The 15023-nt window shown below is 43.9% G+C and overlaps 1 long non-coding RNA gene across 1 annotated transcript in view; it reads left to right on the top strand.

Moving 5' to 3' along the window:
• The window catches only part of LOC130277653 (uncharacterized), an 83974-nt gene that overhangs the window by 12629 nt on the left and 56322 nt on the right, over positions 1–15023 (top strand). The window contains exons 2-3 of the long non-coding RNA XR_008845510.1: positions 9032–9074; positions 10743–10789. This is a non-coding gene — a long non-coding RNA (uncharacterized LOC130277653). The remainder of the gene's footprint in view (positions 1–9031; positions 9075–10742; positions 10790–15023) is intronic.

Raw genomic sequence — 15023 nt, 5'->3', positions numbered from 1 at the left:
ATATTTAGGCTGCAAATGATTCTTTATGTCATATCTTCATCCACAAATCAATGAAGTTGTTACATTGTGGGAAACTTTTCTGACTGATGTCAGATTCTGTGATGTAGCTGCACTTTCTCATAAACTTCTGCATCATTTCATATGAATAGAATATTGTCATGCTCCACAGCCTGGAAAGACATTCGAGAAGCTTCTCCCCCAGACGGGAGATATTGTATGCAAATGAGCTGAAGAAGAAAGGCTAATGAGACGCAGGATAGAAACGTCCGATACCTTGATGTAGATATGATTTAATTTGATACTAATATATGTTAATTCTAATTGCTGCACACATTCAATGACCTCCTTCCTGTGGTATGAATGTAACCAGGGGATTAAGCAGATGATGGGGAACATGTCCCTAAATTTCTAGCAGAATAAATTGCGCTACTATAATATCTAATACAGTGCGACTCATGGAGGGATTGTTTAGAACAGAATTATATTTAGCATATGCTACTTTGTAATATTAGTATTAGGCTTAATGTAACTAAAAAGCAAACAAAGACTCTGCAGGACAACAGCATCAGGGTTTTTGGGAGAATTTCCAGAAATGTAACTCAGTGCCAACAACATTGTTATGGACTATAAACATATAGTTGCCAACATTTGAATTTTATTTTCTAGTGACACCTTTTGTATTGTAAGGGCATGGTTTATAGGTCATTGGCTTGTTAATAATAATTTTTAGGGAAAATATCCTGTAAATTGCACTTTCTATAAGAATCTTACTCTGAGTAAAGTATAGAGATCTCAAATGGTATTTCAGATTCTGTAAACCCCTTAAGGACATTTTGGCAGAGATAAATGTTGTAAAGCATGCAAAACCAATAGGTTTTGCAATTGCTTTCATAAAATTTTTTTCAGTATTTCATACTGAAAAAGCCGGTCAAAAAACTGCCTGCAATACATACCAGCCTGGCTGTGTCCACTTATCATCACCTACGTCATGGCCCTACTTCAGCAGATCTAAAGCTGCAGATCTAAAGCTGCTGTGATCGGCTCCCTCACTCTCTGGGGGACATTTATCAAAGCATTTAGTAGTTTTTTTTTTGCTTAAAATTGTCGCAAAAAAGTCGCACGTGCGCCTACTCTCTTTTTCCTGCGACTTTTTGCTTGTTCAGTGTCCTAATCAAAAAATAAAAATCTTGCTTACCAAAGCAAAAAGTGATTTTTGACTTGCAGTGGTCAGAGATTTATCAAGTGCGAAAGTCGCAAAAAAGTTGCATCACATGAAAAAACCTACTAAATTTACTCCAGCTCAGACATGAAGCAGAAAAAGCCAATACCAAAGCAAAAAAAGAAAGATTGCTTACGTGAAAGAAATTTATCAACAGGCTGAAAGCAGTTGATAAATAAGTCGCGCATAAGCAAAAAAATTGTAAGAAAAAAATAACTAAAAAAAGGAATACATAAGCAAACATTGATAAATGTGCCCCTCTGTGTTTACTTCACAGTCTCCTTTGTGAGGAGAAGGGGGGAGGGGCAGAAGTACACTGCGGCCTGTTAGCAGATTATGAAAGAAGCTGGTGACTGAAGATGGGGACTGGATGCAGGATTTTTTGGAATGATGAGGCCTTGTGTGCTACCTTCAAAAAATGACTGTCTATCTGGATAAAAGATGCTCTTGCAGCACGTGATCCTCTGTCTTCCTTGTCAGCATTTTTCTACCTGGCTACATGTATTGATGTGCGTTTTGCTGAAAGACAGGAGGAACTTCGTTTGGAGAGAGAACCTGTCCGTACAAGGCGATATCCTCGACTGGCACCTGTGTTCCAACGTCCTCCTCTACATTCCCCTATGCCTCTTGCCGAAGAGGCTATGCCAGTGGTTTGTTCTCGCTTGACACAACAGGAGAGATCACGACGATGCAGTGAGAATTTGTGCCTGTATTGTGCCAGCCTAGAGCACTTCCTCAAGGACTGTACTGTTAGTCCTCAGTGTCCGGGAATCGCTTGCACCTAGGGAGAGGCATCTCTAGGTGTGAATACTACCTCTCCTCGCTTAACCATTACTGTACAAGTCTTCGCTTCTGCAAAGTCTTCCTTCAGTGCTACAGCCTTCTTGGATTCTGGATCCGCAGGTGACTTTATTGATGCTTCTTTGGTCCACAAATATCACCTTCCTGTTACTCGCCTTGTCAAGCTCTTGTTCATCTCCTCAGTTAATGGACAAAATCTGGACTGTATGGTGCACTTCCGTACCGAATCTCTCGTCATGCAAGTGAGAGTCTTGCATAAAGAAAGGATAGAATTATATGTACTGCCTCACTGTACTTCTGAGCTTCTTCTTGGCCTTCCCTGGCTACGACCTCATTCTCCGCAATTGGATTGGAGAACTGGAGAAATTCTTTGCTTGGGGGCAATTCTGCCAAAATCTTCACCTCCAACCAATTCAGTCTAAAGTTGTTTCTTGTCTTCCTCCTTTACCTGGCCTGCCACCATCTTACCAAGATTTCTCTGACATATTATGCAAGAAGCAGGCTGAGTTTCTGCCTCCACATCGTCCTTACGACTGCCCTATAGATCTTCTGCCTGGTACCACTCCTCCATGTGGAAGGATTTACCCTCTATCGGTTCCTGAGACCAAAGCCATGGCTGAGTATATCCAGGAGAATCTCCAAAGGGATTTATCCTTAAGTCCTCTTCATTTGCTGGAGCTGGTTTCTTCTTTGTAGGGAAGAAGGAGGGCTCACTTCGTCCATGCATTGACTACAGGGGACTTAACAAAATCATGGTGAAGAATTGCTACCCATTACCGCTTACATCTGAACTTTTTGATATTCTCCGTGGTGCCAACGTCTTCTCCAAGTTGAACTTACGTGGAGCGTATAACCTCATTCCTCAGTCATTTCCGCAAGGGAGATGAATGGAAAGTTGCCTGCAATACTCGTGAGGGACTTTTTGAGTATCTCGTAATGCCTTTTGGTCTCTGCAATGCTCCAGCCATTTTTCAAGAGTTTGTCAATGATATCTTCCCTGATCTTCTCTACACCTGTGTTGTCGTTTACTTCCTGATCACCACTACCAACTTAGAGGAGCACTGAACTCATGTTCGTCTGGTTCTACGGAAGAATCATCTCTACACCAAACTCGAGAAATGCCTATTCGAGAAATCTAGTCTTCCGTTTCTTGGCTACATTGTCTCTCATCAAGGCCTGCAGAAGGATCCAGATAAATTGTCTACGTGCTATTCAACGCTTTCTGGAATTCGCTAACTATTATTGTCAATTTATCTCACACTTTTCTTCCTTGGTTGCTCCAATTGTAACTCTCACTAAGAAGGCTTCTATTCCTAAATCTTGGCCACATGAGGCCGAAGTGACCTTCTCCCGTTTAAAGTCAGCATTTGCCTCTGCTCCTGTGCTTACAAGACCTGATCCGGAGAGGCCCTTTGCTTTGGAGGTTGATGCCTCAACTGTTGGAGCTGGTGCCGTTCTTACTCAGAAAAACACCAAGGGCAAGACTGTAACTTGTGGGTTCTTCTCCAAGACCAGGTGGCCAGGTTGCCTGCTTAAGCAAGAAAAATTAACACTTACCTCACTCATTACCCATAGCCTCCAGTATTGCTGCTCCCGGTCTCCGCTGTGCTCCACTTCCTGGTGCTGGGGCCCAATTCACCAGAGTGACACTCCATTCATCAATCATTGGCCGCAGCAGCGCCCAGCCTCAGACAGTGATTGGCTGAGCTGCATTCTGCCGTACTGGGCCCCAGGACATAAAGTTGTACCTATTCCAGCACATCTTCACAAGTTAGTAGTATCACGTATGGGTGGGGAACAGTGAAGCCCTAACTCACCCACAGCCACTGTCCCTACCTATTTCCTATCCACCCTAAGTGACGGATCGACAACCACAATGACAAACCCTTCCTGCTAAGTGCTTGGGCAGTGTTGTCAAAATAATAAAATACAAAAACAGTAGAAGTCAGGAAACAGCTGGAGGCACACAAACTAACAGAGATACACTAAGACACACACACAGTCAAATCAATGTCAGTCAAGCCAAGATCGGTACCAGGAAATAGCGGAGTACAGGAACACTAAGCAGGAGAATGGTCAAAAAGTAACCAGCATGTCCTTTAAGGTGTCGGATAATCCCAGTCTGAACTGGCAAATCAAAGTTGGTGTGTTCCATTTGGAGGCCACACACCGCTTTCTAAAGTCTGCACAGTACTCCTCAATTGGTGTGCGTCCCTGTTTTAATGTATGCAGCTGAGACTCAGCATATGCAGCTCGGTCAGGTATTGCTTACCAGAGACCCAATACCGCAAACAATGAATCCACAGAGGACAACTCAGGATCAAGGGAAAATACCCACTCTTGGGGACCCCCTTGCAGAAAGACATAATAATTCCTACTCTCTGGGCCTCAGTAACAGAAGAGTAATGTCTCAAATGCTTTCACAACTTTCACAAAATGTTTTGAATGCTTTCTGGTTCTCGGAAAAACTATCCGGAACTAAAAAACAGGAACAGATGATACCAAAGTAAGGACAGACACCAGCTCCTCAATTTTGGTTAGAAACTCTTGAATGAGCTGCTCTTGCAGCCTCTGAGTCAAGGATTAAAGGGAACCAATCAGCATATTTTAACATATATAACGATTGACAACACGTTGTATATGCTAAAATCATTATTCTCACCAACCACGGGGGACGTTTGTGCCCCCAGGAAATTGTGAAGATATTAAGTTATGAAGTCCCCCCTGGCTGCCCGGCAAATAGTCCCCTGGGTGGGGACTTACACTTACTAGCTCCATTCACTGCAGCCATGGCCCCACTTCGACGGCTTGAATGACGGCTAGCATCACCGCTTTGCTCCGTCTGCTTAGGAAGCAGAGCGGTAACGCGAGCCATCATTCAAGCCTTCGGGGCGGGGTCATGGCCACAGCAAATGGAGCTGGTAAGTCCTCACCCAGGGGACTACTTGCCGGGCGGGACTTTATACCTTAATATCTTCACCATCCCTGGGGGAACAAATGTTCCCCGGGGACGGTGAGGATAACGGTTTTAGCATATATAATGCATTGCCAAGCCTTATACACTGCTCAAAAAAATAAAGGGAACACTAAGCTAACACATCCTAGATCTGAATGAATGAACTAATCATTTGAAATACTTTCATCTTTACATAGTTGAATGTGCTGAAAACAAAATCACACAAAAATTATCAATGGAAATCTAATTTATCAACCCATGGAGGTCTGGATATGGAGTCATACTCAAAATCAAAGGGGAAAACCACACTACAGGCTGATCCAACTTTGATGTAATGTCCTTAAAACAAGTAAAGATGAGGCTCAGTAGTGTGTGTTGCCTCCACGTGCCCGTATGACCTCCCTACAACGCCTTGGCATGCTCCTGATGAGGTGGCGGATGGTCTCCTGAGGAATGTCCTCCGAGACCTGGACCAAAGCCAACTCCTGGACAGTCTGTAGTGCAACGTGACGTTGGTGGGAGCAATACATGATGTCCCAGATGTGCTCAATGGGATTCAGGTCTGGGAAACGGGCGGGCCAGTCCATAGCATGAATTATTTCCTCTTGCAGGAACTGCTCACTCTAGCCACATGAGGTCTTGCATTAGGAGTAACCCAGGGCCAACCACACCAGCATATGGTCTCACAGGGGGTCTGAGGATCTGGTCTTTGTACCTAATGGTAGTTAGACTACCTCTGGCAAGCACATGGAGGGCTTTGTGGCCCCACAAAGAAATGCCACCCCACACCATTACTGACCCCACCACCAAACCGGTCATTCTGGAGGATGTTGCAGGCAGCAGAACATTCTGCACGGCGTCTCCATACTCTGTCACGTCTGTCAAATGTGCTGAGTGTGAACCTGCTTTCATCTTTGAAGAGCACAGGGTGCCAGTGGCGAATTTGCCAATCTTGGTGTTCTCTGCCAAATGCCAAACATCCTGCTTGGTGTTGGGCTGTGGACGTAGGGTCCTCATACCACCCTCATGGAGTCTGTTTCTGACTGTTTGAGCTGACACATGCACATTTGTGGCCTGCTGGAAGTCATTTTGTAGGGCTCTGGCAGTGCTCCTCTTGCTCCTCCTTGCACAAAGGTGAAGGTAGCGGTCCTGCTGCTGGGTTATTGCACTCCTATGGCCTCCTCCAAATCTCCTGATGTACTGGCCTGTCTCCTGGTACCGCCTCCATGCCCTGGACAATATGCTGACAGACACAGCTCGCATTGATGTGCCATCCTGGATGAGCTTCACTACCTGGGCCACTTGTGTGGGTTGCAGACTCCGTCTTATGCTACCACTAGAGTGAAAGCACTGCCAGCATTCAAAAGTGACCAAAACATCAGCCAAGAAGCATAGGAACTGAGAAGTGGTCTGTGGTGACCACCTGCAGAACCACTCCTTTATTGGGGGTGTCTTGCTAATTGCCCATAATTTCCACCTGTTGTCTGTTCCATTTGCACAACAGCATGTGGAATTTATTGTTAATCAGTGTTGCTTCCTGAGTGGACAGTGTGATTTCACAGATGTGTGATTGACTTGAAGTTACATTGTGTTGTCTAAGTGTTCCCTTTATTTTTTTGAGCAGTGTATATGCTAAATATGCTGATTGGTTCCCTTTAAATGTATCTGGGACTGGGAAGACTCATGCTGAAGTCTCCCAGCTAAATCCTGGACCAGAGCATCTGCTCCACCAGAGCAGACATAGCTTCCATAATGCAGGAGCCAGGCAAATGCAGGTATGTGGGTCAGTGAAAATGTCATGTATGGGCAGGAAAGTACACTGCAGGTTTAAATAGCCAGCTACACAGGTGTGATCTCAGCATGGTCAGCTGTCCAGCCCAAATAGCTAGGGCGTAGCCAGCAACCAAACCAAAGCTCAAGAAAGTTTAACCCTTTAGGTCAGACATGGACGAGTCATTACAAATTTTAAAGTGTAAACAGTGTTGTAGTAGGCAGCAACTTTTTTCTTGTTTCAGAATCATAACCCTGTAGGGAAAGAGTTTCAGTGATTCAGTGTCCATGAAGTTGTATTACCTATTCTCTTATACATAACAATAATGTTAATCTCTTCTTCTCTAAAGGGGTATGCCATATCTATGGTAACAGGAAAATAATAATGGAGAAATAATAAATGATTTCAATATTGTATTTACTTATTTTCAATAAGCATAGTTACCATGACTGATGAAGAGAACTGAGACCCTTCTCACATGTATACAATATGCTTCAATGCATTTTTGCTAGTGGATACATTTACACATACATTATGGCCAATCTTCAAACAATCCAAGTAGGGTGATAGGGTAAGCTCGCTCATTATGTAAAATAGTGCTTCCCACTTGGCTTATTGGATGAGACAGATTATCTAACAGGATTCATAAATTGGGAATATTTGGATATATTGGAGGATTCCATAAATTGTAAATGATGCCTGATGATGGGGGGGGGGGGGATGAAACATTAGGTTACACCTCTGTTTAAACTGCTTAGCGATTGTACAGTAGATACTGAAAAGGGAGGGCCTCAAATTAAACGACGTCCACCCACTGGTGTGAAGGAGAGCAATATATAAGATATCTGTTTCTATTAGACTGATCATGATTTCATGCATTTATGTTTTGGATATGAGTATTATATCATCCAGGACTGAGTATCTCAGAGAACAGCAAACAGTGGTTCACTCAATTATATCATGTGTCATCTAATGTCAGGGACATGGAATAGATGAGAAAGAGAAGCATGGTGGTGGGAATGAGAATCACTATCACCTTCAAATGAGCTTCTTGCTGTGAGAAAATGGGGTTGCTAAACTAGGATGTTGTAAGGAAAAAATGAAAAAAGAAAAAAGTATTTTTTGTTCCCTGTTTGTCTTTCACTTCCTAAACGTTGTAACATTTTATTTCTTGTTCTCCTATCTGTTAAAGGTAATGTATCGTCTAATTTTTTTTATTTGACTGATTAGCACTGCATACTGGAATCTGTTCTTTTTTGTAATCGATTTCTACTTTCTGATAATTTTTTCTATTTCTTTTTTTGTACACATTGTGGGTCAGTGATCTGAATGGGCGGAGTGAATGGGCGAGGTTCATACAGCCACCTACTTTTATTAGGGTTGGCAGCAAATGCCCTGCCAACAAACAATGATTTTTTACATGTGACAATAATCTGGAATGAAGGTTCTTCGGCTGACTCAGGTAATGTGGCAGGTCTTGTGGGCTGTGTTGATAATATGATGAGTGACGTCTCCTGCCAGGTCCTCTACTCGGTGTCAGAGACGTTACTCCTCATTTCCTGCAGCACAGGTGTAGTGAAGAAAACTATGTCTTGAAGCGTTCTGTGTCCATGGCTGCAAGACATGAGGAGTGATGTCCCAGACGCCACGCAGAGGAGCCGCAGGAGATGTCACTCATCATATTATCCACACAGCCCACAAGACCCGTCACATTACCTGAGCCTGACGAGCGCGGCCAGGTAAGGAAATATGAAAAATAGAAAAAGGAGGGGGGGGGGGCAATGAGCAGGGGAACTATACTGCCAACCTAATGGGGGGGGGGGGGAACTGCAACCTAATGGGGGGGAACATACTGCCTACCTGATGTGGGGGAACATACTGCCAACCTAATGTGGGAGAACTATACTGCACCTAATGTGGGGGAACATACTGCCTACCTAATGTGGGGGAACATACTGCCAATCTAGTGTAGGGTAACTATACTGCACCTAATGTGGTTAAACTATACTGCCAACCTAATGTGGGGGAACTATACTGCACCTAATGTGGTTAAACTATACTGCCAACCTAATGTGGGGGAACTATACTGCACCTAATGTGGGGGAACTATACTGCCATCCTATTGTGGGGGGGGGGACTGCAACCTAATGTGGGGGATCTATACTGCCAACCTAATGTGGGGAACTATACTGCCAACCTAATGTGGGGGAACATGTGCTCCTGACCTATAATGCCCCCCTGACATGTGCTCTTTTTTTTCTTTTTCTCCTCCTCTAAAACCTAGGTGCATCTTATGGTCAGGAACGTTTTATGGAGCGAAAAATACAGTAAGTAATTTTAAAAAATGTTACAGGTCACACAGACTAATAAATGCCATAGTTGAAACAACAGTGACCATTTAAGAACCGCTGTTTGTTTATGCAGTGTGTAGAGTGAATTATTGCTATTCGTTTACAGGATCTGGGAGTACTATCTCTTTATTAATCTTAGATGTTGATGACATTATCAGATGAAACCCTATCATGGTGGGTAAAATGAGGCAGTCTTATTGGTTTCTCAGATAAGGGTTTTTTCAGGAAAGAGATTATAATTTCCCTAAACTTTGGGCTATATATTGTTAATGATCCCATGCGGTAAATGACGTAAACATTTTTTTAAAAATACCAACGTTCAAAATTGATGATTTTTGGTCTCATCTACTTAGAAAACTGCTCACTATATGCAAGTATATCATTATACCATCTCCTATGAACAAGAATATTGTAGTAATATTTGTGTGCATAGTGCCATGTTGGACAGGGAACAGTGCAGTCCGGAATTTTTCCAAAACTACTGTCCTTGCGTACTTGACAGCCCAGTCCACCCTAGATGTAAGCACTAGTAAGTGCTGGGTGTATGAGAAGTCTGGCAAACTGGATTGACAACAGACAAACACATCAGGGACAAAGTCATAATACAAATCATAAATACAAAATAATCCAAGAGCACTACAAGGTACAGAATCAGCAGGCTAAAAAATGGTCAGGAAACAGGCCGGGGGTCATAAGAACATATGCAGGCAACAACAGACTTGAACGCTGGTGAGGGAGTAAAGCGTAATCACAAGCAAAGAGGCAGCATATTGCAGAGTTTAAATATCTGCCCTGAGAGGCGTGTACACCAACTCTAACCCTGATTGGCCCTGATAGGACAGAAGATGCTGTCACTCAACTGTGCATGCCACTGTATCGTGCTGCTGCTGGACCAGGAGAGAGCAGGCCCTGAATAGACAGAGTGGATTGTGATACATAGCAGGCAGTATTAAAGTAATTATATTTTTGTACATAGGAGGAAATATAAGGGTGAAGACCTAGGACCCCTTCAACTCTGCTTAGTAGAGCGGCCAACATGAGTCTGACTGCAGAGCAGCAAACCATAGCATCCACTTTCTGCAGTATTTTAACTTTAAATAAATATGGTAATCACCCAGTATCCCCAGTGCTGAATTCTTATTTATGAAACAATTTACATATTTCGGCATTACCGTTTATTGTAAAAGTGCTGAGACATGTTGAGGGATGGTAGATGTAGCAGCTTATTCCACAGGTGTCTCTATTGAGTATTCATGAGATGTCACAGCTAATTACTTGGTGTTCACACTGTTGCTAGGGTTATTTTTATCATGCAAAACAGTACTTTGCTGTACTTACTAACATTAATGACGCAGTTCACAACAGATGCTGGAGACACACTTGGTAAATACAAGGGGTTAGCAAATTGATGAAAATCACTTACATTGACTCTTCTACTCACTGTCACATTCCAATTGACAACTCTTAAAAAGTGGCTGCACGCCTAACATTAACCCTGAAGGCACCACTATTACTCGTCACTACAGGATCCTAGGGATTCAAAGTGCCTTACTACATGGTCAATCTTGTGCATGATGACTCTTCTTCTGCAGTAGCAAAAGCTTAAAAATAACCCCCAACCAAAAAATGTCTGCTTCCACATAGATTCCTGAGCTGTCCTCTTCTAGATCTGCCAGAATTCTCATGAAGAGGTAAGTAGTCACTGGGTACTAGATCTGTAATATTAATCCTGTCCTACTGACATTAAAGGGGTATTCCAGCTTTAGACATTTTATCCCCTATCCAAAGGATAGGGGATAAGATGTCCGATCATGGGGGGCCTGCCGCTGGGACCCCCCCGTGATCTCCCTGCAGCACCCACATTATGTGCGGAGCTGCGTCTTCAGGCTCGGAAACCGTGAGTCTTCGTGACCTCCCATAGACATGAATGGAGGGGCGTGACGTGACGTCATGTCTCCAGTCCCGAAAATTTCCGGTTTCCGAGCCTGGAGACGCAGCGACGCACATAATGTGCGATGAGACATCTTATACCCTATCCTTTGGATAGGGGATCAAATGTCTAAAGCCAGAATACCCCTTTAACCCTTTTCTGTGCCAAGACAACCCAGGAATGTAAAGATCAAAACCTTCACTGACAGAACATAAGGGATATTAGATTTATCAAGGGATTTAGAGTTTTTTTTTTTTGCTTACAAAAGTCACACAAAAAGTCACATGTGTGCGTAAGCAACTTTTTGTGTGACTTTTGTGGGTAAAAAAAAAAAATACCAGTCAGTCCTACCTAAGCAATTTTCAGTTTTCACTTTGTAGTGGTCGGGAATTTATCAAGTGCAAAAGTCGCATGTAAAAAAAGTCGCAAACCACCTTCACAAAGTCGCAAGTGTAAGCCAGTTCAGTCCTGGCTTACAAACTTGCGTTTGACAGCAAGTCCCACAAAAAGTTGCAGGTGCAGTTCAGTTTTCCTGCACCTGCTCCCATCTACCACCAGTCCGCAAGCTGTTGGGACTATAACTCCCAGCATGTCCTCACTGTAAGGGCATGCTGGGAGTTTTAGTCCTGCAGTAGCTAGTGGGTGGGTGGCAAATGCCAGCGGGTGGCCGGAGAGCGGAGCTTTATAAAAAGTTGCATGAAAAGTCTCACGTGCCGAGGCGGTAACAGGCTGGCGTTATTTAGGCTGGGGAGGGCCAGTAACAATGGTCCTCGCCCACCCTGGCAACGTTAGGCTGTTGCTGCTTGGTTGGTATTTGGATGAGATCGAAAATAGGGGGAACCCTATGCGTTGTTTCTTTTTTTTAAATATTTAATTATTTATGAAAAAACGTTTGGGGTTCCCCCTATTTTTATTCTCAGCCAGATACCAACCAAGCAGCAACAGCCTGACGTTACCAGGGTGGGCGAGGACCATTGTAACGGGCCCTCACCAGCCTAAATAATGCCAAGACATTTATAAAACTTTTATTTTCAAAAACACTCCCCCTCAAGCCCTCGTTAATCATTTTATTAATATATATAAAAAATTTAAAAAAAACGCTGTTCATTGAAGTCCACCAAATCTGAAGTAGTCCACAGGATACACTGATGTGAAATGAGAAGAAAAAAACAAACAAACACAAAATGGGTTAGTACATTTAGGGGGAAAAAAGTGGTAAAAAAATGTAAAAAAACACACACACACATATATATTGCAAATTTTTTTCACAGCTGCGTCTTGAGGAGGGGTTACAAACTGATGTTCTAAAGTCATTTATTGGTTTTTGCTTATGTGTGCTAAAAAAAATGGTATTCAAAAGTCATTTATTGTTTTTTGCTTATGTGAGCCAAATTTATCAACCCCCTGTGTAGTATGTCACACATAAGCAAAACCAGACAAGAAAAAATGCCTTCAGAACTCGCTTACCAAAGCCGTGATGATAAATGTCCTTCATTTACATTAACCCCATTAACTGCCTTCGAACATAAGAATTCCAGACATTTACCGTTTAAGGACCCAGCCCATTTTCACCTTAAAGGAGTACTCCGGAGGAAAACATTATTTTTTTTTAACTCAACTGGTGCCACAAAGTTAAACAGGTTTGTAAATCAAGCAGAGAGCGCTGTGGTCTGACTGAAAGCAATTCCAGAGAGAAATACAACTTCCTGTGGAGCATACAGCAGCTGATAAGTACTGGAAGGATTACAATTTTAAAACAGATGTAATTTACAAATCTGTTTAACTTTCTGGCACCAGTTGATTTAAAACAAATTTGTTTTCCACCGGCGTATCCCTTTAAGGACCCGAGCATTTTTTGCACATTTGACCACTATCACTTTAAGCATTAATAACTCTGGGATGCTTTTACTTTTCATTCTGATTCCGAGATTGTTTTTTCATGACATTCTACTTTATATCAGTGGTAAATTTTTGTTGATACTTGCATAATTTCTTGGTGAAAATTTTCAAATTTTATTTTTTTTTTTTACTTTGAAACTCTCTGCATATATGGAAAATAGACATAACAAATAAATTATATATTGATTCACATATACAATATGTCTACTTTATGTTGGCATCATAAAGTTGACATGTTTTTAATTTTGGAAGACATCAGAGGGCTTCAAAGTTCAGCAGCAATTTTCCAATTTAAAAAATTTTTTTTTCAAAAACGGAATTTTTCAGGGACCAGTTCAGTTTTGAAGTGGATTTAAAGGGCCGTCATATTAGAAATACCCCATAAATGACCCCATTATAAAAACTGCAGCCCTCAAAGCAGGGCCGGACTGGGACCAAAAATAGGCCCTGGCATTTTAGTCTGGGACCCTCACTGATCACCTTGGTTAAAGTAGCTCTCCAGCTGTTGCAAAGCTAGAACTCCCATTGTCCCTGGAAAGCCTCAGGCATTATGGGAGTTGTAGTTTTGTAACAGCTGGAGATCCACAGATTGGGGTACAGTTTTACCCATCATTTCTGCAGAACTTACAAGTGGCTACAGCAGTGAAAGTACAGTCAGGCAGACTATACAATAGTAATATAGTGACCTGAGTGATGTCTTCTCTGTAGTCTTTATCTTGTCCACGCACCAGGACTTCTTTCAGAGCTACATCTTCCTTATTCAGAGATTGATGCCCGGACACTGTTGGCTCTATACAAAGAGATTAATCATTATAATTGTGCCACACAATGTGCCCTGAAAATAATACTGCCACCCCTGTACTTTCCTTCTCCAGACCCCTTGTCGTCATCACCTCTTTCCCTCCCAGACACCTATATCCTCCTCCAGACCCCTATGCCCCCCTAAGACTCCTCCACATCCGCCAGACCCCTCTGTCTTCCTCCTCTCGACTCCTCTGTCTTCCTCCTCTCGACTCCTCTGTCCTCCTCCTCTAGACTCCTCTGTCCTCCTCCTCCAGACTCCTCTGTCCTTCTCCTCCAGACCCCTCTGTCCTCCTTCTCCAGACCCCTTAGTATCCCTCCCCCCCAGATCCCTCTGGCATCCTCCTCCAGGCCCCTCAGGGTCCCTACCCCCCAACCCTAGACCCCTCTGTCATCCTCTTCCAGACACCTTAGGATCCTTGTTACACCCCAGATCCCTCTGGCATCCACCTCCAGACCCCTCAGGATCCCTTTCCCCCTCACTAGACTCCTCAGGATCTCCCCCCAAGACCCCTCTGCCATTCTCCTCCAGACCCCTCAGGATCCCTATCACTCCCCACCAGACCCCTCTGTGATCCTCTTCCGGACCCCTCTGGTTCCCATTACACCCCCCCAGACCCCTCTGCCATCCTCCTCTTGACCCCTCAGGATGTCTATATTCCCCCTGGCATTCTCTCCCAGACTCCTCAGGATTCCTATATCCACCCACACCCCTTTTCCACCCTCCAGGCCCCTCAGGACCCCTACCCATCCCCCCCCCTGGGATCAATATCCCTCCCCCACCTAGAACACTCCCCCAGACCCATCAGGATTCCTATTCCCCCTGCACCCCTCTTTCATCCTCCTCCAGACCCCTCAGGATCCCTATTCTCCTCAGATACCTATGACATCCTCCCCCAGGCCCCTTAGGATTCCTATCCCCCCCCCCCGCACCCTCTTTCTTCCTCCTTCAGACCCCTCTGCCATTCTCCTTGAGATCCCTCAGGATCCCTATGCCCCTAGACCTCTCTGCCATCCACCTGCAGACCACGAAGGATCCCTACCCCCCTTGCCATGATCCCTATCCTTCCCCCAAGACCCCTCTGCCATATTCCTCCAGACCCCTCAGGACCCCTATTCTCCCAAGACCCCTCAGGATTCCTAGACCCCCTGCCCCCCTCATCCTCCTCCAGACCCCTCAGCTCAGGATCCCTATCCCCCTTAGACCCCTCTGTGATCCTTTTAGACCCCCCAGGATCCCTTTACAACCCCCCCTTCCACTCTATCATTCTTCAGATCCCTTAGAATTCCAAAGC

This window comes from Hyla sarda, chromosome 6 (assembly GCF_029499605.1).
Source record: "Hyla sarda isolate aHylSar1 chromosome 6, aHylSar1.hap1, whole genome shotgun sequence".
In the NCBI taxonomy this organism is placed as follows: Eukaryota; Metazoa; Chordata; class Amphibia; order Anura; family Hylidae; genus Hyla; species Hyla sarda.
Note: the sequence above shows the minus strand (reverse complement) of the source record. Positions and strands in the feature narration are given on the sequence as shown.